This window comes from Eurosta solidaginis, chromosome 5 (assembly GCF_040869045.1).
Source record: "Eurosta solidaginis isolate ZX-2024a chromosome 5, ASM4086904v1, whole genome shotgun sequence".
Taxonomy (NCBI): domain Eukaryota; kingdom Metazoa; phylum Arthropoda; class Insecta; order Diptera; family Tephritidae; genus Eurosta; species Eurosta solidaginis.
The window spans coordinates 109738395-109763101 of NC_090323.1; the positions used below are offsets into that span (position 1 = coordinate 109738395).

Genomic DNA, 24707 nt, shown 5'->3' on the forward strand with positions numbered 1-24707 from the left:
GTGCGGTCTCTACGTGGAAATTGAAAGCAGCCATATTTTATAATTTTGATATGAACATGGCAGCAAGTACTCTTAATCTAATTATACATGAGCTGCACGTAATTTTTAAACGTTTTTTTTTAGGGAGAACCTTTTTTCGTCTTCGCCATTTAATCTTGCATCTAAAAGAAACTAAAATTTATTATGGAAATAACAAAACGAGAAAAATCACAACTTGATGGTTTTTCTTTGTCAAGTATTTAATTTATTGAATAAAAAGGTCATAAAGACGCACATACGAGTAAATACATTTTTTGTTTTTTCAAATTTAGGGTCAGGCTGCCATGAAAGTAAGTATACAAAACATATTTATGAGTCATTATCCATTTTTTCTAAGTAAAATTATATGTTTCACAGCATTTTCAATATATATATATCCAGATAAATCATGCTAAAGCATATTAATATTGTCTCAGATGACCATTGCGTTTTCATACTGAAGGAAATTTCCATCCCGAAAATCCACAATATCGCCTTAAATAGTAACGGTATGGCAACGCTTCTAGCAAAACAACAAACATTTTGAAACTTCAAAATTTTTGAGTGGAACTACCTTCTTTTTTGTATCATGAGCACAACTAACAGCTTATCGCTCAAAATAGCGCACGAACACAAATATCACTAATGACCATATTACGAAATCTTTAAGGGCATTCAAGTTAAATTTTTAAACATATAATTTTGGAATATATAGCATTTAGGACACATTATTTGCAGCAATTAAGAGAAAATGTTTGCTCATATTCAAGTATTTAGTTATTTTTTCTACATTTATCTCTAATATTGATAAAAATATTGAAAGTATATTGACGCAATGCAACTCTGATCTTCTTCATTCCATTCGACTGCATTCCACTCTATTCGCAACATAACTTATTTTAAGCTGCCAATCTTTATAGTAAACAACGGGACGTGTTGCGCGCACTCTTAAAACAGAGTATCAAAGAGTGCGTGTGACACATGTTCACTGTAAAAGCGCTGAAATCAAAATAAATAAATAATTTATTTTGCTTTCGTGCTCGCTACACGTTCGTCTATACTAACACATTCTCTAATTATACTTACAGCGCATTGCATGACAAAACAGTACATAGCATGTGAAACATAGACCTGATTATACTTTACATAGCGTACATAGACTATCGCTGAAATACGTTTTTTATGTTGTAATCTTCTGAAATTAATGTTAATATACAGAAAATAAGAATGACGCTGAAAAGAAATAATTACCCAAACTACCTCATATCGGACCTAATACAATGCAAATTATATGAAATGCAACAGACCCCAATTCAATCACCAACAACAACCAATAAAGAAACAAAGCAATACCATAGTGTCACTCACATTCCAAGGCTAACAGAAAATCTAGCACAAGACATAATTAAACACAATAGCCTACCGATCTAACCACACGTTATCGAGATGTTTCACAAAAACAAAAACCCCACTCAACATAGAACAACAAAACAACGTGGTTTATAAAATATAATGCAAAGGAAACAACGATGAAAATTGCAATAAAATTTACATACGCACAATTAAGCGCGCATTGGGCACGCGAATAGCCGAACATGAAGCTGATATTAGGAAGCAAAAACAAAACACAGCTCTCTCACAGCACGCAACAACACACAAGCATATGATTGCATTTGCAAACACGAAAATTATAGATAAAGAAGCCAAAAAAAAAAAACAGATACACATTAGAGAGCTTACGGATTTTGCAAAACAGAGATAAAACGATGAACAAGAAAGAGAACACAGACGGTATCGCGGCTAGCTACCTATTATGCTTATGAGTTTTAATATTACTTAGTTAGTTTTAGTATGACAAGTGTACCGCATTAGATGGTTTCATTTTTAATTGTAAAAATCAGCTTGTTAGTTTAATGTCTAAATTCCTATTTTAGCTTCAATGTTTAAATATCAATGTAAGTGAATGGTTTTCAATTTACTGGTGTATCAAATTATGTTTTTCTCGTGATTATTTTAAATCATTAACTATTGTAGTTTGGTATTTTGTATTGTTAAAAATATAGATCCGCCCCTGAAGATGCCAAGGAAAGTTGGCGAAACGTTGGGCCGTAAGGTGAAATAACTCGTTTTATCTGCACTCAACCCATTTAGATCGAACTAGCGTAAAAATACAAAGAAAAAAATCTACAAATAGATCGGAATGCAATATAAAATTATTACTGCCGGGAAGCCTGCCGGAAAGCATCCAAATACATACATATCAATAAGCTTTACATCAACTACAAAAAAACAGCAACACCAAAAAAATGAGGAACTAATATAAACACATGAAATACAAATACGGGGAACACATTTGCATGATACTTAAATATTTAAGCAAAGAGAAAATAAAACTCGCGAAGCTCATGGAGCAACTAAAATTTCTACTAGAACGTAAGAGGTACGAATTAACCCCAAGCCATTTAATAAACACAATCAAAAACCTAACTATAAAAACAACATCTGATAAAACAAGGAAGCAAATCAATAAAACCAAGCACAATTTCCTATTAAAAATACTCAGCATAGAAATAACACAAACAAACATAAATATTAAAACGTCCAAAGATGCAATTTTTCACGCACAACAAAAACTAAAACGTACACTGAGCGAAGAAGAGCTCAATGCATTCGTCGGTAAATAAAACTTTTTAAGCAAAAAATAGGGAGAGCGAAAGAGAACAATTAACTCAAAAATAGAAACCATAAAACACGAACAAATACGTAAGCTTGGTATCGACATCAATAGAGATTGGTTCGTCAACAAAACGAATATAAAGTGTCCCGAAGAAGTAATGTGCCTTCTTTCTCTCGGCAAAAAATTTACGCTACGAGGAAAAACTTCTCACCCGAAGTAGAACAAATAATTGATGGTCTGGACAACGAGAACAACAAAGAAATAGCCCTAACCAAATTAAGCAACAAAATACTTCAGTTTAACAGACCCATAAAACACAATTCGGCCGAGAAATTTATAACAGAAACGTGCAACAAAACTAAAACATTTTTAAAACTACACGAAGAAAACGTGGTTGTGACAGACGCGGACAAAGGAAACAAAACCGTCCTCTTATACAAAAGAGACTAGGATGAAATGATTGAACAGATACTAGGCGACAAGAACACGTATAAAGTGATTATAGCCGACCCAACAAATACACTTTAAAGAAACAACAATATCGTGGACGAGCTTTGCAAAGGAAAATACATAACTCTAAAAGAGAAGTACCAACTTACTAGCTCAGCGGCAACCGCCCCTAGACTGTATGGTCTACCAAAAACTCATAAGCCAGACTTCCCCTTACGTCCCATAGAGTGCATAGGAAAAATTCTAAAAACATTAATTTCAGGAGATTACAACATAAAAAACGTATTTGAGTTAAAAGAAAGAACAAAAGATATGAATATAAGCGAAGAAGGTGTTTTAGTATCTTTTGATGTTGTCTCACTTTTACAAACATACCGATTGCCCTTGCCATTAAGATTATAATGAAAAAAATTTGATAAAATCCAGCATCACACAAGCATACCTAGGAGCAAATTTCAAAATATTTTATAATTTTGCTTAAAAGATAATTCTTCTATATATATAAAAATAAGTGCACATTTTTGGTGTTACTTTATAACTTGAGACCGGCTCCACCAAATTCAACCAGATTTCTACAATAAATTTGGGCTATCATGAAGATGGTTTCTGTAAAGTTTGATTGATTTCGGTCGAGCGGTTCATGAGATATATCACACCAAGCTACGGCTACGTTTCATACCAATAAATGGTGCTTATTTGCATATTTGCGTTATTTCATGAAATGGAATAGGTGGTGCTTATTTCCATTTTGCATTATTCAATGGAATTGACGTTTCTAGAATTATAATTTGACGTTCGGCATTTCTCAAGTGAAAACCAAAAGAAAAAAGAAACGAAAAAAAGAAGTCATTTGTTTTGTTTTTTTTTTTCATAAAAACTGTGAAAAAATAGTAAATGAACCGGATTTAAGTAAATTTGGTATATGATGTGCTTCAATTTGGTGAGTAATGTCCCACTAAATTTATTAATTATGATTTTTTTGTGTCAAAGAAACAACATTGTAATAGAATTGCGTTGCTTTTCTTCGGAAACAACCATGAATACAGTTGAAATAATCTTGGAAATCGCTGACCGACTGCATTCTGATGAAGATGTCATACTGTTCGCATCGGCAAATTCATATTTGGCTGGGATTTTGGTAACAAGAATTCAAGAGTATCGAGTTCATCGCATTTTTTACGACGAAGCGCTGATGCATTATTTCGGTCAATATTTTAGATTTCTCGAAATCAAAACTCCTTATTCCGCAAATTTCAACTGGTTCCTTTCAAATGGTCGCTTCCTTACTGAACATTTACATTATCTCTTCATTACACAACTGTCCCAACAAACAACGGTTCGGCGCAACGTGTTCAATCTTCTTTCACGACGAGAAATCACTTATTGGGAAAACGAATATACAGAATCGTTGAATGTTGCCATTCAACGTGCAAATTTACGACTACCAAATCTGATAGCTATAAGATTTACATATACAATGTTTCTTAAAAATACGGATCAAATCAACATTAGAAACATTCGCCCACCTGTTTTCGAATCAATATCGCGACAGCTATTTGGTAACGTAACTCATGGATCCCTCGAGTTCAACCAATATATTCACAAGCGTCCCGAAAATTGTTGTTTCTACACACTTGCTAACTTTTTTACTCTGATGCCTTAAGAATAAAAAAGTTAAAAAAAAGTAATGAAGAAATGTATTTATGATGTGTTGTACTGATTCATCTGCATCTGATCGAGTTTTCTTAAACAAGAGTATGAACAATGAACATGGCTGCCATTTTAACAATAGGGATTTTTCAGATTCAATGGAAAGAGATACACCACAACACAACATATCTGTCACATCGTACTTTCGGTGTATATTGACATTAGGTCTTTTTGTTATGAACTATGGAGAATCAACACGTCTGTTCAATATTTATGTATTTTTCGATTCATAATTGAGTATTTCTCCATTTCAATTTAATTCATATCAATATTTATAATACATTGGGAATTTCTTCTGTAAGTATGTCGTGTCGTTGAACAAAGATATAGAAGAAAATTGTGGCAATGATGTATCATGTTTTTCTCTTCAATTATTTTTTCAAATGTTCTTTCTTCGTTCATTTTACAGAATACATTTAGTGATCTCAACTGTATCTAATCGTGCGCACGTGTTTTATTGTGTTTTTCATCAAATTTTTTGCACGGTTTGTATTTTTATTTTGTATTTTAGACATATACGTGTGGGTGTATTTCGACCGTGCATTTTTTGTTTGCACATGTACCTTTCTTAAATTAAATTTCTTGCGTTGAACATGGAGTTTTAGTGAATTTTTTTCCTTTCTCTTGAAGAAAATGCCTCGAGCCAGACGTCTAAATATCGGTCGACGTACGCGTAGTGCTAACAGAATGTTACTTCAAAGAAGAGCGCAAAGTATTGATGACCTGTCACAACAAAATGAAATACTACGTGAACGATATGCACGAAAAAGATCTGCAGAACCACAGCGGCAAAGAAATCCAGTACGACCGAGTAAATACGACGTCTTATTCTAGAAAATATGTATCGTGCTGCTTTTAATTACGATCGACAAATTGATTACAGTATGCATGGATATATATTTGATTAATGAGTGCGACATTGTGAAGCAGCTAAGTTTCTGGGTGAAACGGCTGCCATGTGTTTTGCTAATGACAAAGTGGAATTGCCAGCATTTGAAACTCCACCTGATACATTGCACTAGTTGATTTTTGGAGGATCACCAATGTCGAAGCATTTTATAAGTCATATACAAGAATACAATTCATCATTTCAAATCACTTCTTTTGGTGCTACAAAAATTATAAGAGACAATTTTATGCCGACATTTAAGGTGATTACTTCATGTGGAATATCTAATTATTCTGTGGATCTAAGTAACAGTTTCTACAATGTTTTCAAGGGTTCTGATCCAGCATCAATTTACATTGCATACACATTACAGATTCAAGGTCAGATTTATCATAGAGCGGGTGCATTGTTACCATTTCCTGGCGCTAACCATCAATTTTTGCAAATATATTTTATCGGAGATGAAAATCGTGAGTTGGATGAACGTTGCACAATTGGCTCACATACAAAACGAGCGATTATTTGCGATCTTCAAAGATTTTTTCATCAGAACAATTTATTGGTGAAATTGTTCAAAACCGCTCTCGATCGTATGCCATCTGATAATCACAAAATCAGAATCAGAGCGGATAAACGCCATTTGGTGAGCATGTCAGAAGATTTAATGTACCGACGATTGATGACGTGGCAATTGTAATTGTTGGCGATCAGTTTCAATCCCGCGATATTGTACTTCAACGTAGAAATGAACAATTACAGCGTATTTCGGAGCTTCATCGCAGTTACGACGCATTACAATATCGAATTCTACATTGGAAAGGTGATGATGGTTATCACATTAATATACCAATGATAGATCCAAGAACCGGTAAATAATATACTAATTATATTAATCAGATATTAAATAAAAACTAAATTTAAAATCGAATGAACATATTTTTTACAGGACGAAATGTTGAAAAGAAAGTTAGTGCGATGAATTATTATTCTTATCGATTGATGATTCGTGCTAAAGAACAAAATTACATTCTGAGATGTGTCAAACTGATTCTCCAATACATTGTAGACATGTATGCAAAAATTGAAACTGAACGTCTCAGTTTCATCCGATTCAATGAAGCCAAATTGCGATATGAAGAGTACATACATTTGCAAGATGCAATAGCGAATGATGCAAATGTGAATGATATGGGATGTCTGACGATATTACCAGCTTTTTATATTGGTAGTCTACGCCACATGCACGAATATGCACAAGATGCTATGTCATATGTTCGAAAATACGGCCGACCAGATCTTTTCATCACTTTTACGTGTAATCCGATGTGGAACGATATAAAAAATAATTTGTTCGACGGTCAGTCACCAACAGATCGACACGATGTTACAGCACGTGTATTCCGGCAAAAATTGGAATTTGGATTGGATTGGATTTAATGGTGAAATTAAGCAATTTTGGAAAGGTACAATGTTGGATGTACTCGATTGAATGGCAAAAAAGAAGTTTGCCACACGCACACATATTGATATGGCTGGTACGTAAAATAACACCGGACGAGATTGATAGCGTCATATCAGCCGAAATACCAGATCAAACCATCGATCCAGAATTATTTGAAGTGGTAACAAAAAACACGACTCACGGTCCATGCTGTGAAATAAATATGAATTCACTATGTATAATCGATGGGAAATTTTAGCGGTATCCGAGGGCATTAATTTCCGATACCATAACAGGCAATGACGGATATCCATTGTATCGACGTCGATAATTTGAAAATAATGGTAAAACGGCGATAATAAGAGTGCGCAATCAAGATATCGGAGTTGACAATCGTTGGGTCGAGCCATATTTACCGCTACTGTCAAAAGTTTTTCAGGCTCACATAAATGTTGAGTACTGTAACTCAGTAAAGTCTATCAAATACATTTGTAAATATGTGAATAAAAGAAGTGATATGGCTGTTTTTAGAGTAGATGGTGAAAATAGAAATGATGAAATCACTCAATATCAAATGGGGCGATACATAAGCAGTAATGAAGCAGTTTGGCGTATCTTTTCGTTTCCTTTGCATGAAAGGCATCCTGTTGTTTTCCATTTGGCAGTTCATCTGGAGAATGGTCAGCGAATTTATTTCACTACTGAGAATGTACAGCAGAGAGCAGCACAACCACCAGCAACTACTTCAACTGCTTTTTTCCAATTGTGTGAAATCGACACATTTGTCAGAAATTTGATATACGTTGATGCACCGCAATATTACACCTGGAATTTATCATCGAAAAAAATTTCAACGGCGTAAACAAGGAACACCAGTTGATGGTCATCCAGGTATTTTTCAAACAGATGCCTAGGGCAGTATGTATACCGTACATCCCAACAATGCTGAATGTTTCTATTTGCGAATATTGTTGGTAAACGTTCGAGGACCAAAATCATTTCAGGATTTAAGAACAGTTCACGGTCATTTTTGTCAGACATATCGCGAAGCATGTCAGCTCTTGCATTTGTTAGAAGATGACACTCATTGGGACGCAGCACTTCATGATGCATCGATTTCATCTCATCCACAGCAAATACGAATGCTATTTTCGATAGAATCCAATTGAATTGTGGAATAAATATAAAGATTACATGACTGAAGATATTTTAATTCGGATGCGTCGTAGAGCAATGGATCCTGATTTGCTGATTACATTGGAAATGTACAATGAAGCTTTGATAATAATTGAAGACATGTGTCTTGCGATTGCCAATAAAGCCTTGTGGCAGTGTAACGTAGCGTTACAATAGTATGACCCCCACTGTAACCCTTTTTCTCCTACGCCTGAGACCCCCACTCTAACCCTTTTTCACCTACGCCTGAGAGTATACATAATTTGCACACGGCACGACAACATCAGCAGTTACATACCAATGCATGCGAATAGCATTTGGCAATAACAAGAATTGCACACGGCACGCCAACTCAAAATAGTATAAAAGAGGACGAATTGGCTGTTGTCATTTCATTCCTCGCAGGTTAGTCAGAGGAAGTGGTTGCTTTCTTAAGCAACCCAGTCACTCCTCTGACTAGCTGAGTGGAAGGGGTTCTGCCTCGGCACTGGTCACCCCTTGCTTGCGGGGACAACGGGTCGTCGCCTTAGGGTTTTCTCGCCCGTGTCCCAGCTAAGCAGGGGGGGGGGCGCCGCCTTAGGACTACCCCGCCCCTTCCTCTCAGCTAAGGCTCCGACCGACCCGGTTCGGCAGCTGCGAGCGTGGTGCCTTCGGGCCCAGTTCTCCTCGCAGCCACCGAACCGGCAAGGACAGAGCTGGTGCACCGCCGTCCCCGCACCTTCCCTTAGTGTGCAACCACGGGGTGGCGATGCCCAGCGAACGAGCCAATCCCACCTCCAGAGGGAAAGGGGGTGCCGCCACGGCACTAGTCACCCCTTGCTTGCGGGACAACGGGTCGTCGCCTTATGGTTTTCTTACCCGTGTCCCAGCCAAGTAGGGGGGGGGGGGGGGGGGGGGCTCGCCGCCGTTCGGCCATTATATCCCTTCCCCCCCCCCCAGTCCTGGCTCAGGCAGTTAGCACGGAACTGTAGTCGTGACCAGAGCTACTTGTGGAGCGTCCCTTGAAGTTGTCGGTTCTACCATGCGGACAGGTCGCTTCACAGGAGTAAGGCGTGGCCTCAAGTGGTGAATGTGTCGGTTATACCCCCAAACACCGCTTGAGACTTCGCCAGCAACGGCACTACCACAGTAACGCGCAACCGCGAACAGGCCGCCCCCCCCCCCCCTCCGCCGTCGACCGGTCCAGCAGCTAAAGGGGCTACCGCTATGCCGTGAGGTGCACTCCCCCTCAGCCCCTGGATCGGCCGACGGAATTCCTGCTGGTACAACTCCGCGTCCAGCCTTGCATTCGTGCGGGCATGGAGGCGGTGGTGTCCAGCTGGCGGATCGGCATTAACCATAACTCTTTATTCACTCCTCGCAGGTCCCTCTACCGCCACAACTGAGACATTACCCGTATCGGAAGCCACCCGCAAGAGCCGCCATTGGAAACCTCCCCCGAGAAGGTAATCACGTGGAACGGTTGCCCTGACACCTTGCCCTGATCGCACCACTGGTACGCGCTCCGTTGTCGCTTTGTTGTTGTAGCTATCCGACCGCCGTTGCGCTGCTACCGTCAGCCGTCCGCCATCCTGGCGCCGTTTCGCCGCTGCTACGACGACCGCTAGCCGCCGTTACCTTATCAACGTCCATCCAGTTCGCTGGTGCCGCCACTGCGTCTATACCGCTACATCCATCCGTCCGCTAATACTGTCCGCCGTCCAACCCCCGTGCTAATCCCGCCACTGAGCAAATACCGCTGTGCCAACCCGTCCGCTAATACTGGCCGCCGTCCAGCCGCTGCGCTCATACCACTGTACCAATCCGTCCGCCAATACTGTCCGCCGTCCGGCCGCCGCGCTGATCCCACCGCTGCTCCCGGGCAACCGTACCAACCCTCCCGCTACTGCACCACCGCTAAACCACCGTACCGACCCCTCCGCTATTACTACGCCTGTTAGTCGCCGCCTCCATCTTTGTACGGAAAGCTGCTGCCCTCACTACCCATCAAGCCGTGTGTGTGTGTGTATTCGTCATTAACACATAACAACTGTGTTCTTATTAAATGGGGGTTTGTGGGACCTCTACTTGACCCTGGATTGACTGAGTGCTATCTCAGCCTTCGACAAAACCAACCTCATAGCAGTTAGCTTTGATTTCACAAAATCGTCCAATGCATGATTTATTTGATCGAGAGTTGCAGCGTGAACAACAATTCGATTGTGACGATTTACAATCAACAAAAGGATATATATGACAAAATCATGCAAGCTGTGTCTTATAACACTGGTGGATTATATTTTTTGGATGCACCTGGCGGCACTGGAAAAACATTTGTGCTTTCATTGATTTTAGCAACTATTCGATCGCAACAGAAAATTGCTTTGGCACTCGCTTCTTCTGGAACTGCTGCAACTTTATTGGATGGAGGACGAACAGATCATTCAGCTTTAAAATTGCCATTGAATATACAGGTGGTTGAAACTTCACCCTGTAACATATCCAAAAATTCAGCGATGGCAAAAGTTTTGCTACAAGCAGCGGTCATTCTATGGGATGAGTGTACAATGGCAAACAAAAAATCATTGGAAGCATTAAATCGAACGATGCAAGATTTACGTGGAAACCGAAGGTTTTTTGGTTGTGCTTTAATTTTATTGTCAGGTGACTTTTGACAAACATTGCCCGTTATTCCACGATCAACACCGGCAGATGAGATCAATGCATGTTTGAAGTCTTCCCTTTTGTGGCGATACGTAAAAAAATTAAAATTACACACAAACATGCGTGTTCAGTTGCACAATGATCAGTCTGCAGAGCAGTTCTCGAAGCAATTGTTAGTGACCGGAAATGGCAAAATTCCAATCGACAAAACAAATGGTTTGATTATGTATACATTTAATAACACTAAGCACTTTAGTTAGGTTTTATATATAGGTTTATAATTCACTCACAATTATACAATTTTTAGAATACAAACAAAGTTATAAAAACTGAATTTAAATAAATATTTAAAAGAATTAAAAAACTGCGCGACGGCGGGAGGGCGATTAAAACTGAACGACTGATGCGGGCACGAACGATGCGTTTGCGTGGGTAGTTTTAAGCATAGTGATTTAGCTTATGCGCGGTGGTGTTCGGCGAGCACAGCTGAGCTGCACTTGCGCTTGGCCGCACTGGCCGTGTGTTGTCAGACGGAGGGCGGCGGACTTAGTCCGAAAATTGGATCATGTCTTCAACATCGTGCTGTGTGACACTGCCAGGCAGTTGATGCAGTACCGGTGGTTCCTCGCACACTCGTAGCGCTCCTCCGGCTTCATTGCGAGGAACGCCCGGCACTGCCTTAGCGCGTGTCGCTGCCCGCATAGGCTGCATTTTTGCACCTCCGTAGACCTGCGGGTCCTGAAAAGACAAAAGAAGAAAAATACGTATTTCTCCAAAAATGGGTTAGAAAAATACGTTGGTGAGGGTAGCTTATATATCTTTTCAGATTGCTAGGGGCATGAAGCAGAGGGTACCAGAGGTAGGGTTGGCACTGCTAGGCAGTTGGTAGCACGCACAGTTTTGCAATATTTCGGGTTATTAGTCCGTTTTGGGTTTTGAGTTCCACAACTCGAACATGGCTATCCGATCCAGGGTGTAAAGTGATTACCCGTCCCAAACGCCACTCGTTCGGGGGTAGTAAATCATCCTTTACCACGACTAAATCTCCAACTTTAATATTGCGTTGAGGGCATTTCCATTTGTACCGCTTGTGCAGCTCCTTGAGGTACTCGTTCTTCCATCGTGTGCTGAACTGGTGGGGAAGCGTTTTCTGTTTCTGCCATTTATTGACCAGGGTGAGATGACAGCAGTTGGCTCCGGCAGTGACAAGAGTGGCGCGCCACGTAGGAAATTCCCTGGGGTTAGGAGTACGGGATCCATTCGATCTTCGGACATAGGGGAGAGCGGTCGGGAGTTGAGGACCTCCTCTATGCGTACCAAGAGGGTAGTGAGCTCTTCGAAGGAAAACTTCTGGTTTCCTGCTACCTTCGTAAAGTGTATCTTGAAACTTTTCACGGCCGCTTCCTATAGACCACCGATGTGTGTAGCGTATTATGGTGGGATGCAATTCCATGAGAATCCGTGAGTTGCATATTTTTCGGCGATGTCTGTAGCGACTTCCCTTGAGGAATGTGGTGAATTCCCATTGTAGTACGCGTTGTGCGCCGACGAACGTTTTTCCGTTGTCAAAAAATATCTGATGGGGTATGCCACGGCGGCCAGTGAAGCGGGCAAAGGCTGCGTTGAAGGCATTCGTGGTGAGGTCAGAACACACTTCTAAATAAACAGCCTTTACGGAAAAACAGACGAACACACAAACGTAGGCTTTCCATACGAATCTCGGCAAAGGGGAGAAGTTTTTACCAAAAATGGTCCAGCAAAGTCGACTCCTGTTGTATGGAAGGGTAGGGAATATGTTGACCTCTCGGGTGGCAAAGCTGCCATTATCTGCGTTTTCATTTGCTGTTTGTAGATGGTGCTCGTTTTGCAGTGGAAGATGAGCTTTTTGACCTTTTGCTTCAAACGTGGAATGTAGTACTGTTGCTGCACCATTCGGATCATAAGCTGTTTTTCGGCGTGCAGCATGTTCGAATGGAGGAAGTCCAACAGAACAAAATCGAGAGTTTTCGGGTATGATAATGGGGTGCCGCTCATTAAATCATTAAAGCTACATGTTGCATAGGCTAATCATCCGGAAACTCGCATGATTCCTGAGTCGTCTAAGATAGGGTTTAATGTCAGAAGGGTGTTCTTTTTGGGTAAGTGTCCTGACGTTTGAAGCAGCTCTAACTTGTCTCCGTAATAACTCCGTTGAGTTTGAATGATGATTTTGATTTTGGCATCATTCACTTCGGGGTGGGAGAGGTTGAGCGTGGCTGGAATCTTTAGTCTCCTTGCTTTCTGGATAAACCACAACATATAGGCCACGACTCTAAGCGCTCGAGAAAACGACGAAACCCGGTCGAGTATATCTATATTTTCTTTATGCAGGGTGTGGAATACTTCCACATGTCGTTGTTCGGGGGAGTTGGGTGGTGAGATATATCCTTTGGTCACGAAGTTGATGGATTGATGAGCCAATTATGTCGTTCCCACCATAATGGACATTCCACTAAGTTCTGAGGCTTGCAGCCTCGAGTGCCCAAATCCGCTGGGTTATCGTTACTGGAAACGTGCCTCCAAGTGGCGTTGTCGACGTTCTTAAGAATTTCGGATTTCCTGTTGGCGACATACGTTTTCCAGGTATGGGGTGGTTTTTCTAACCATGCCAATACGATGGCAGAATCGCACCAGAGAATGCGTTTGTGTTCGGGTAGGTTCAGCTCACGTCGGAGCTGTTTCACTAATTTGGAGAGTAAGACTGCTCCACAGAGTTCTAACCGTGGAAGACTCACGGTTTCAAGGGGTGCTACTTTGCTTTTAGCAGCTAGCAAATGGGATGAAAAACTATTTTCATGGGTTTGTACCCGTAAATATATACAGGCACAAAATGCTTTTTCTGAAGCATCTGAAAATCCATGCAGCTGTATGAGTTTATCGGGGAATACTGTACCCACCTTGGGTTTTAATTTCTCTGATGTGGGGTAAATTTTCATAAATTGAAGTCCATTTTTGGAGAGCTCCGGGCTTCAAGTCTTCGTCCCAATCCGTTCCTTCCATCCATAGTTGTTGCAACAACATTTTCGCAAGAATCATTATTGGCGATAGCCATCCTGCGAGGTCAAACAGTTTCGCAACTGCTGATAAAATCTGCCTTTTTGTAGTCGTGTTTTCTGCTGAAGGTCGATCATACGTATAGGTGAAGGTGTCGGTCAGCGCGTTCCACTGAATTCCAAGGGTGTTTGTGGAACTTGAATTGTGGAATTTAAAAGGTCAACGTCTAGCAAATCAGGCTCGGGAACGGGTTTTAAGATTTCAGGGTGATTTGCCGACATCTTTCTCAAAGGGAACCTTGCCGATTTTAAAGCTTCGATAACTTGGGGCATAGAGTTCAAAGTGGACTGTATATTATGACCGCCTGACAAAATATCGTCAACATATGTTTAATTCAATAAAATGTTTTTAGCGAGCGGATATTCATCTTGACAGTCGTGGGTGAGTTGGTGTAGGGTTCGAATTGCCAAATATGGCGCGCAATTCACACCAAAGGTAACTGTTTTTATTCGAAAATCTTCCATCGGCAGAGTTGGGTGTTTTCGAAAAACGATTCGATGAAAATCTTTATCTTCTTCATGGATGAGTATTTGGCGATACATTTTCTCAATATCGCCGTTAAAAACAAACTTATAAAGTCGCCATTTAAGTATGACGAGCATTAAGTCATTTTGTAGTATGGGCCTGTATGGAGGACGTCGTTCAACGAGTTGCCAGAATGTGACATTTTTGATGCGTTGAAGACGACTCGCACTTTTGTGGTTTTACTGTCGGGTTTTATGACAGCATGATGGGGTAGATAAAACGATAGATATTTACCATCTCCAATTATCTCTTGTTGGGAGGCGGGTTCCATGTGATCCATGGTTAAATATTCATTAAGAACTTCGAAATATTTGTCTCTTAATTCGGCTTTTCTTTCGAGGGTTCGTTCGATGCTGATATACTGCTGTTGTGCTGCGGGTCGTGAGTGCCAGATTGGCTGGAAATTCCGATTTGAATGGTAGTTTGACTCTGTAGCGTCCATCTTCTGCGCGAATTGTGATTGTCCGGTAGAGTGCCTCACAGTATTCGTCATCAGGCGATCGTTGTTGAGTTTGGTGAACTTCTTTCTGTTCCCAGAATTGTTTCAAAAGTTGATTGATGGGGTCATCGGTGCATTCCGTGACATGAGTGCTGAAGGTTGATCCATCCATCCAAATATGGTGCTTTGGGCAAGTAATGTTCCACTCACATTCCGTTGGAGCCCTTCGGTGAGGATTTGCGGGGTGATATCGCTGCCGATTACCACATCGAATTTCGATGGTATCGAATACTGTGGATCGGCTAACGGTAAATGGGACAGTTCTTCGAGATGGATGCTTGAAACTCTGACTGTGGGCAATAACTTAGTTAGTTTCGGCAAAATTAATGCTTGTGCGTCTATCATTTGGGTTAAGTCTGCTGAACAGAATGTTATCTGGCAGACTTTATTGGCATTTTTCACAACCGTTCCCTCTTATGCGACTCTTTTGTATGTTGACCAAGAAGCTTTTGAATACGGGATGATACAAAAGTTTTTTGTGAACCTTGCTCTACTAGGGCACGAATTTTATGAAATTCGCCAGCAAAGTATACTGATACTACTGCTGTTGGTAGTAGGGTGGTTCCATGATTACTCGAAAAGAGTGTAGAAACCGGGTTTTTGTCCTGAGACTGTTGGGAGCAGGTGGCTGTAAATTATATGAACCGCCCTATAGCTCAAGAAATGGGAAAACGGCCACCTAATACATCGATGATAAACCATCCCCCTATCAAAGTGCAAAGAACTTTCACATAAACACCGACGGAGCGACGGATAGCCAACACTACCAGGACAAATTTTACCAAGACCAATACTACGAAGATCCAAACGACCACAATCAGAACACAACCTCTAACAACGAAAAGGAAGAACCGTAGGATCTGAGTGATGTACATTTTTTAGATTGAACAGCTCTTCTAGATGCAGGACGAAGAGCGGCGAAATTTTAAACATTTTAGTGGACACTGGATCTAACAAAAATTATATCCAGTTCAGCTTAGTAACAAAATCAATAGAAAACGACAACCCCTTTTTTGCAAATTCTGTCGGGGGAAAAATCAAAATTACCCACCACACGTATCTCAACCTCTTCAACTTAGAAAACTACAAGCTTAAATTCTTCTTGCTACCCACTCTCAAAACCTTACATGCAATACTAGGCAATGGCAGCCTAAAGGAACTCTCAGCGGTCATACATACAAAGGAAAATGTTATGGTTATAGCAAACATAAAAAAAAAAATTTTAAGACAATACAGTGCACAAAATGTTAGCACAATACAAATTCGGGACCAACACATCACCACGGTAGAAAAAAACGAAATTAGTCAATTAGCACAGAAACACCGTAATTTATTGTAAGTGCAAAACTAAAAACTAACTTATACAACAAAACTAGTTGCCGAAATTCGCACAAATTCCGACACACCAATATACTCAAAATCATACCCATATCCTATGAGCCTTAAGCAGCAAGTTGAAACTCAGGTAAACAAACTGCTAGAGGACGGAATAATACGCAAATCAAGATCCCCATACAACTCACTCGTCTGGGTCGTGCCTAAAAAGGACGATGCCTCAGGGGGGAAAAAAATTCGAATGGTCATTGATTACAGGAAACTTAATCAAGTACCAATCGCAGATAGGTATCCATTACCCGAGATAAACGAGGTGCTTTCCCAATTAGGAAAGAATTGAATTTTCTCAGTGATTGGCATAAAAAGCGGTTTCCATCAAATTCCTCTTAAGGAATCTGGCGTAGAAAAAACAGCTTTTTCAGTGAACAACGGAAAATACGAGTTCACGAGACTTCCTTTTGGCTTAAAGAACGCCCCTGCCATCTTTCAACGGACACTGGACGACATACTTAGGGAACACATAGGTAGAATTTGCTATGTATACATAGACGATATAATTATATTTAGTGAGGACGAAAAAACGCATGCTGAACATATCGACACAATTTTCGAAACTCTGAACAAGGCAAACATGAAAGTCCAGATTGACAAATGCGACTTTTTCAAAAAAAAAAATCGAATTCCTGGGATTTGTCGTCTCTTCTGACGGAATCTCTACAAACCCAGCCAAAGTACAATCAATAACAGACTTCTCCTACCCCAAAACAATTAAAGACTTATGCTCATTCTTGGGTTTATCCGGATATTATAGAAGATTCATCCAAGATTATGCTAAACTAGCAAAACCACTGACATCCCTACTTCGAAGAGAGGAGGGAAGAATGTCTAAAAGCAGTTCAAGGAAAATTCTAATAAATTTGAATGAAAAAGCAAAAGAAGTATTCAATAAAATTAAAGCCACCCACACATCCAAAGATGTTATCCTACAATACCCCGATTACAGTAAAGGTTTCGACTTAACTACAGATGCCTCACAATATGCCATAGGCGCAGTTTTGGAACAAAATGGCAAACCGATCACATTTATTGCAAGAACGTTAAACAAAGCTGAAGAAAATTATGCAGTAAATGAAAAGGAAATGCTTGCAATAATGTGGTCTTTAAATTCCTTCAGAAATTACCTATACGGCACAGCAAAAGTTATTATACACACTGACCATCAGCCACTCACCTATGCCTTAAGCAATAAGAACACTAACTCTAAATTGAAACGATGGAAAGCAATACTAGAGGAATATAACTATGTAATACAATATAAACCAGGAAAGGCCAATGTAGTTGCAGATACATTATCAAGGCCATTTGAGTTAAATTCTTTATCAGTCGCGACGCACTCAGACGAGAGTTCATCACACAACCTAATCCCAGCAGTAGAAGGACCCATAAATGCCTTCAAAAACCAAATTTGGATCTCACTAGGAGATGAAGACAGCTATCAGTTTAAAATACCATTACCGACCTATTATCATTGACACTTAATTTGTAAACCCCACCTTTCAACCGACGATTTAACTGCACTACTAAAACGTTACCTAAATCCTTCAGTGATAAACGGCTTATTTACCTCTGGAGAAATAATTGCAAAAATTCAGGAAATCTATCCCCTTCATTTTTCCAATTACAAAATTCGTTATACCCAAACAAAAGTACAAGATTTAGTAAACGGGGATGTTCAGAATGAGGAAATATTAAAAAAACATAGACGAGCACATAGAAATAGGGATGAAAACAAAAAACAAGTAATACAAAAATATTACTTCCCAAAAATTACAGCAATAATAGAAAATATAATTAAACAGTGCAAAGTTTGTAAAGAAAATAAATATGATCGTCACCCTAATAAACCACAACTACTAAAATCCCCAATTCCCCAGTACCCTGGTGAAATAGTTCACATAGATATCTATAATACGGAGAAACGCCTGGTACTAACAGCAGTAGATACATTTTCTAAATATTCCCAGGTAAGAATAATACAGTCAAAGGCAATAGAAGATATCAGAGAACCTTTGCGACAAATACTCTTCGCATTTGGTGTACCTAAGACAATAGTTATCGACAAAGAAAAGTCCTTAAACTCATTATCCATACAATTCACGGTAGAAGATCAACTTGGAATTAAAATCTTTAAAACACCTCCATACGCAAGCACAGTTAATGGTCAAGTGGAAAGGTTTCATTTCACCTTATCGGAAATTATGTGTTGCCTCCAAACAGAACGCACCCATCGCTCATTTCAAGAACTATTAGATAGATGCACATTTGAATATAATTACTCCATACAATTAGCAACAGGAAAACGACCTATAGAAACATTTTTCGGTAGACGAGTCTCGATAGACCCAGAACAATACGAGAATTCACGGCGAGAAAACATAGAAACCATTCGGAAAAGACAAGCAAAGGATTTAGAAATCTATAATAAACCACGAAAACCCATTAAGACATAATTTATGTGAGGATTAATAAAAGATTATGATCAAAACTCACTGATAGATATAGGAAAGAAGATAAACATAGTGTAGTAATCACTGAAAAAGGACGAATAGTACATAAGAGTAACATCAAGACTTAATATGATTTTAGTAAAATAAGAAATTCTCCTTCAAAATTCTCTCTTACAGACTTTTCGTACACCTAGTGTACGTGGACTTTAAAATAATAGATTACTCCAACTCTCAACTTCCAACATTTAATACGGGACAAACGAAAATTCAAACAGGAACTTACAAAATCTATACTATAATAAATCTCTAGAATCCAAGATTTCTAAAAAAAAAAAATGAGTTTACTTGACGTTTGGAATGTCGCAGAATCCATCGGCACCACTTTTTTCTGTTTGTCGGTTTGTCTGTTTGTCTGTATGATATCGATAATCTCGGAAACTAACGAATGGATTTTTATGAGACTTTCACAGATGGATAGCCTGTAATCCAGAAGGGAATCTAGAACTTATTTCATTAAAATCGCGTCAGAAACAAAAAAGATATAGTTGTTTAAGCTATAATTAAGCTACTTTTAAGGATTATTTTTTTGAAAAACGAAGGAAAATGCACTTAGTTTCCAAACAAATATCAAAGAATGCCTTTGCAAAGTTTATTTTCAATTTCATATAAATTAAAAATCAAATTCATATAAATTAAAAATCAAATACAGTGGCGTACCAAAAAAAATTATTTCACGCTGCCATATTACGATAATCGGTTAAAATGAGGTTACCTAAAACCTCTAAATATGCGTACAATATGGGCATTAAACAATAGAGGAAGGTCACAGGTTTCATTTGAATTTTGTGATGACCGATAACTGAGTTATCGGTCAAAATGTATTTGCTCCAAAATCTTTAAATTTACCTACAATATGAAACACTTTTAGCTAAGATTTTAAACCTTTTACACGCGTTAATCAGGGACTCAAACCTTTTGGTGCAATTCGGTTTATCTATTCGCTGACAGGTGGCGCAAAGTTTTCGTGTGTACTGCGATGCTTTGGTAGGTATGCGATTGGTTGTCGTACACATACACTAAATAAAATTCAAAAAAAAAAAATAGGGGCCATTTTAACATAAATACGCATCCCGAACAACGTCGGGTGCCCTGCTAGTTATACATAAAATAGATCTGGACGTATGCCCAAAGACACTAAATGAACTTAGTCATACCATTAGGACACAAATCAACGAAGAAAACCCCATCTTGCCCATTCTCAATAATGAATTAGATCAATGCAAGATTATTTGAACAGACTCAAACCAAAGAAATTTAAAAGAGCAATTACTGAACTAGGAACCATCTGGAAGTGGATCGCAGGAAATCCCGACCACGACGACCAAGTCATCTTAGAAAATGAAATAAATAATATAGTTGAAAATAATACCCAGCAAGTGGTAATTAATAAAGTAATTTTTGATAAAATCAATGAAATTACAGCAATTTCCAATAAAATCCCGAAATCCATACAAACGGATGAACACACTCAACACAATTTTGCTAATATAATGAAATATAAGTTAAAAATCATCAAAGAAAAAATAATTAATATAGATTATGCGATACATTGGGCTAAGGCCGGCATAGTCAACTCCTATATATTTTCAAATGAAGAAATCATGTTAATTAAATCAATATACGAAAAAAATAATTTTACCCTAAGTAGTATAGAAGAATCACTAGAAATCGCAAGCGTAAAAATTGCAACAAACGATAAAATGTTATTTCACATAATAGGATTACCAATAACAAATGAAGATATTTGCGAGTAAATTTTGATAAAACCTATAAAGATGGGAAAATTTATTAATAAAGCCCGTTACGAGGACATTGTAACATGTAATAATAACGTATTATATGGAATTGAATCTAAATGCAAAGAAAATAATAGTGTAAGAATATGTAACCGTAAGGATATAGTAGACATTAGCAACTCTACCTGTGTCCCACCTCTACTGAGAAGCAAGCCAGCTGAATGCGTTTTTGTTAATAACCAGCACATCCCAACGGTAGAAAGCATCACTCCTGGCATCCTACTACTTAACCAATACAACGGCACCATAGATATCGACAACCAAAAAGTAAACCTGACAGGGTCATACGCGATACAGTACCATAATTCCACGGTTCGCATCAATAGACAGATATATTCTTTTAACGAACTACTAACCAGCAAACCACTACCTGCAATTCTCCAGTCAAATGTCCCTTCAAAGCAAGAAGAGGAAATCCTATGTTTGGAAATGATGAAAGAACTCCATATAATTAACACAAACCGCATAAATTCATTGCGCACAAAACACAAAGCAGCCATAATCACAAATTTTTCTCTAACAATCATGATAATAATCTGCCTAGGAGGACTAATATTCGCACCGGTAACAAAAATATATTTTACAAAGGAACCAGAAGAGCTATCAAGATACAAAGTAAACACCCAGGTTAACGATAACAAGGAACCTGTAGCATCCGAAATCCCTACCTTAACAAACGAGGACGTTCGTTTTTGAGGTGGAAGAGTTAGCACCAACTAATTCAACATTGGAGCTAACGCTAATGTAAGGAGCTTAGTCAGCAATACGCAAGTCGATGGCTCCAAATACTTAATAATAATTTTGAAGCAAACAGGAAAAGGCCCAGACGCCGCATCAACAAAAACACAAATATTGTGAACGACATCCGGAATTGAATTGGGAACAACATCCGCCACGCGCCGATCGAAATAATGCTGGCACAGGTAGAATTAAGTTTTATTAAGAACTAATTTACCATTTTAAGTTCAGTTAGTTGTAAACAGTCAGTTGTAAATAGTGAGTAAGAAAGTAAGGTCTTACGACCAATAATTAAATTAGTAATAAATAATAATAAAGGTTTTAAGACCCTAAAACATTATTTTTTTAGTAACTTTAATAAAGGCTACAATAATTTATATATATATATGGGGTATTCCATCCAATTTCGACCAATTTTGAACCCGACCCCTTTAGAATTGGCTGAAAGTTTTTCTTCTTTTTCTAGCTTACGAAAGACGTTTTTCAGAATTTTTTCAATTTTTTTCATCCAACTCCAAAAAAGTTATGAATTTTTAAATAAACACCGTTTTTGTTTTCAAAATGCTATAACTTTTTCAAAAATTGACCGTTTGGGATCTTTTTTTTTTTAATTTGTTTTTAAATGTACTTTTCGGAAAAAATACAAAAAAATTTTTATTTTTTTTTTAATTTTTGAGTTTTTCGAGATTTTTCGAATTTTGCCAGTTTTTTTTTTGTTCTCATAAAAAACTTCAATCAATTCTGCAATCATCCCCACTAATCCCGGAGTGGGCCGATTTTTTTTTATATTTTTTTTATTTAACCAATAAAAATATTATGGTAATCTACGATTAAAATAACAAGGATTAATCGTAGATTACCATAATATATAAAGAAAAGAATACTTAAAAATCATTTTCTTACATTTTTTTGTTATATAAATAAAATTGATAAAAAAAATTTTATTTTTGAAAATTTTTTTTCAATTAAATAAAAAAAAACGGTCCACTCCGGGATTAGTGGGGATGATTGCAGAATTGATTGACGTTTTTTATGAGAAAAAAATGGCGAAATTCGATAAATCTCCATGATGAATTTCATATCAAAGGCTGAAAAAAACGTACATTTGAACCCGACCCCCTCATAATTTGATGAAATTTTGCATGGGGTTACATCTTACCCACCCAAACACAACCTCATTTTTAGAAATTGCATTTTCGAAAAATTGTGGGCGTGGCAAGGCATCGAAATATCCGAAAATATTAGAAAAATTACGATAATAGGTACTTTTAAAGTGTGATTACTACGGAATGGCTTTACCGATTTCAAAGATCTTCATACCATTAGAAAGGTATTGAAATAAGCTTTCAAAAAATACACTGAAAAAAAAATTTTTTAATAAAATTTAAAACTGAAAAACACTTCAAAGATCAAGCGATTTTGAAAAATAAAATTTTATTTTAGAAAGGTCTATTTAATATATATAACATATCTGAAAACTAAAATGGGTTTTTTTTTTTTTTTTAATTTTTTTAAGTAAATTCATCTCTTGGTTACTTTCTCATATTTGGATATCACGCGTAAATTAATCAACCAATTTGAAAAATTTTTATACCGTTAGAAAGGTATTAAAATCACCTTTGAAAAAATACACTGTAAAAAATTTTTATTCCAGTGGGGTGCACCCCAGCTAACATCAAAACAACGGCTCGAATACTTCACGTACAAGGAAAAGGTCGGCGGCTCAATGTACTTGAGAACATGGAGATATACAAGTTAAAAACATTTGACAGCAGGATAATAAACGAACAACCCAACACTATCTCTGACGAAATATTTGAACCCTTAAAACTAGTTTACAAAAAATAGCACAAGCCAGAAGGTACAGCAACCAAACACGTAACAATGAACAAGCAAAAACGAAAAATTTACCAAACGGCAAAAATCACCGATTTCTACCTAACTCAACCTACCGCTTAGCTAACAAGCGGTATGTCTAGATACCTACAAAAACAACCCTTGGAAAAGGTAACAATTCGGACGTATCAATACCGCGCACACACACACGCATATTAACGTTACCTACCACGGACACATAGATTGGCATTACCTGCCACAGCACCCATGGACTATAAAAACAACACAATGGATAGACACAGCCCAGAACGAAACCAGGCATTGATATGGAATCAACTAATAAATACAGATGTGTGCAGCTATCAAGAAAATGTTCCTCTCAACTTCGAAACATTAGCTTAAACGAAGCAGCGCTGATATCTGAGCATTTTCCAGCAGTCTCCGACATTCATCGTTGCCGTATTTGCGAAAGTTGTCGCTTTAAACTTAAGGATGCTATCAAGATTGCTGATAATCAGCGTTCTATTGAAACGGAAAGTGAAGAGGCACAAGAAATCTTGACTAGCGGTGAATTGTATCAAGAATATAAGGAAGTTCCAACATGCAGCAGCTATACTAAATCACTCGAACGCAACGAACTCGTCGACAATATAAATAAGCATGTTATTCCTCATCTTGGAAGCCATCCATCGCCAATGAAGCGAAAATATTTAGAGAGGGATTCATACTGCAAAAAAAAACACAGCAAATTGCGCAAAGTATTTCGAATTCACTTGGGGGTGGTTCACCGTCAACTTTATCAGAAGACCTAAAGAAGATCAAAGCTTACTACGAACAAATTTTGGAGAACATGAAATATCAAATCGAAAACTGCTCAAATAATTTGGATAAGCAAAAAATATTATCTCTATTACCAAACAACATGACATCTAAGGAAATTAAAGACATTTTTGGGCATGATTTATCTTACGAATTGATAAAAATTAGCAAAGATATACAAAAAAATAAAACAAAGTTTTCGGACGTCAAACGCTCTAGCGTCAGTTTATAGGTCGATAAGCGGTTTCCAATGTAATGCAGGTGCCTGCGTGTAAGTATTCTGTGCGTATGGAATCAGCTCGAACAGACCACAAACTCGATACAAAATAGGTAAATACCTTCATCACAATGGATCTCATGAGTAGGAGGTACATACAAATCTTCCTCATCACTAGAGCCAAAATCTTCAGATTCAGAGTCACTTTCTCTGTAATTCTAGATGGTAGCGTTTCGGAGTACACGTCTCATTTGTGCAGACGTGGTTGGTCGGTCTGC

The 24707-nt window shown here is 38.3% G+C and overlaps 1 protein-coding gene across 5 annotated transcripts in view; it reads left to right on the forward strand.

The window, feature by feature from the left end:
* Window positions 1-24707, forward strand: part of LOC137233476 (uncharacterized) — an 807788-nt gene that overhangs the window by 398020 nt on the left and 385061 nt on the right. The window lies entirely within an intron of this gene.